The sequence below is a fragment of the Bison bison genome, unplaced genomic scaffold, assembly GCF_000754665.1.
Source record: "Bison bison bison isolate TAMUID 2011002044 unplaced genomic scaffold, Bison_UMD1.0 scf7180017864347, whole genome shotgun sequence".
Classification (NCBI taxonomy): domain Eukaryota; kingdom Metazoa; phylum Chordata; class Mammalia; order Artiodactyla; family Bovidae; genus Bison; species Bison bison.
In genome coordinates, this window is record NW_011494919.1 from 4,608,840 (window position 1) to 4,611,001 (window position 2,162).

The window sequence follows — 2,162 nt, forward strand, 5'->3', positions numbered from 1 at the left end:
TCCATGGGGTTTTCCAGGCAAGAGTACTGGAGTGGGGTGCTATTGCCTTCTCCGTATGACCAACCTAGACAGCATATTAAAATGTGGAGACATTACTTTGCCAACAAAGTTCCATCTGGTCAAAACTATGGTTTTTCCAGTAGTCATGTATGGATGTGAGAGTTGGACTATAAAGAAAGCTGAGTGCCAAAGAACTGATGCTTTTAAACTGTGGTGTTGGAGAAGATTCTTGAGACTCCCTTTGATGGCAAGGAGATGCAACCAGTCTTTCCTAAGGGAGATATGTCCTGAGTGTTCACTGGAAGGACTGATGTTGAAGCTGAAACCCCAATACTTTGGCCACCTGATGCGAAGAGCTGACTCATTTGCAAAGACCCTAATGCTGGGAAAGATTGAAGGCAAAAGGAGAAGGGGACAACAACAGAGGATGAGATTGTTGGATGGCATCAACGACTCAATGGACATGAGTTTGAGTAAACTCTAGGAGTTGGTGATGGACAGGGAGGCCTCACATGCTGCAGCCCATGGGGTCTCAAAGAATCAGAGAAGTCTGAGTGACTGAACTGAACTGAGTACCCTAAAATTAAAGTGACCAACTCACTAGCCAAATCTTAAGAATAATCTGTTATTTTATGTTTACTACTAATCCCCGTATTCTTAGAAGGTTAAAAAAAAATAAACTTTAAGGAGAGATCAAGAAGTTTTTTCATAGTGAAACTTGTTCCAACCAGTCTATGATCTTTTCCTTCAAATTTATGCATATGTCACATCAGGGTTTGATGAGAAAAAAAGGCACTGAGTGTAAAAAACAAAAACTATATTTTCCATGCATATTTTAAAAATATCCCTGTATCACATTATATAAGTAAAATAAGAGTGACTTCAAATTATTGTTAGAGCTTATTGAACAGTTTCTGTTACATACATAAGGCTATTACTGTCTTTGTATCTGGGGAATGAAGAGTCTGAAGTCTACAGGCAGGCAACTCAAGAAGGGAAAATGTTTTGAAGTAGAGAAAACAAGGACAAAAACAGAACCCACAAGTTCAAGCTGTAACTCATACAGGACAGAATGCAATCCATATCAGCATCTCATTATCTTCAAAACTCCAACTTGAATGATGGTGGCATCCTTCAGGTGAAGTCTGCACCTCTCATCACAGATCTAAGTGTGCACCTGGTCCAGCAGTCAGACAAACCAGAGGCAGCTCTGGAAGAAGTCAGATAAGCTGTACGCTTTGCTGCTGCCCCTCACAACTGAGTGAGCCAGAAGATAAGAAAATTCATGTGTGAACTGAAACAGTGCCTACTGCTCTTATGTCAGTGTGAACATAATGTGCCTGTTGATTTATTTTGTCCTCCCAAATCTTTGTTATTGTGGTCCAGGATAACTGGGAACAAAGAAGGTAAAGAAATTATGGGGAATACAGCTCTAATTTAGCTAGGATGACACAATACAGAGTCAGCAGATTGTTTGAGATTATTAACTATGAGATGCTATCATAAGATACACTGTATAAGAGAGACATGTTGACACGAGTGGTCAAATTTAGATGTCTGGATTCCATAATATATGAAAAGGGAATTCTTACATTTTAAAAGAAATTAATTCTTAAAAGAAATATATTGACACCTGAATTATCATTAGAGAAAATATAGGAAACTTTGTTAGACTTCACTTTCAGAATGGTAATGTGAAGATTTGCACAGATCTGCCCCCAGGAAACAACAAAATCTGATGAAAATGAAGAAAAATCACTCATTTAAAAAATCTCTGGAAGTGTTCTAAGAGCACACCACATAGGAAGAAACATTTACAAACAATAAGCCAGTAACCCTCTTTTTCCCGTCTAATAAATTTCCTTTTCTTGCCTGACTGCCTGGCTTGCTCTCTTTTTCTCTGCACTCACCTTAAAAGTAGATATTTTAGGAAAGTCTTGTGTGTTTTTTTTTGTTTGTTTGTTTGTTTTTCTAGGAGACCACCTCTCAGTTCCGTCTTTCCTTTGTTGTCTCTGCTGCTGCTGCTGCTAAGTCGCTTCAGTCGTGTCCGACTCTGTGCAACCAAATAGACGGCAGCCCACTAGCCTCCTCTGTCCCTGGGATTCTCCAGGCAAGAACACTGGAGTGGGTTGCCATTTCCTTCTCCAATGCATGGAAGTGAA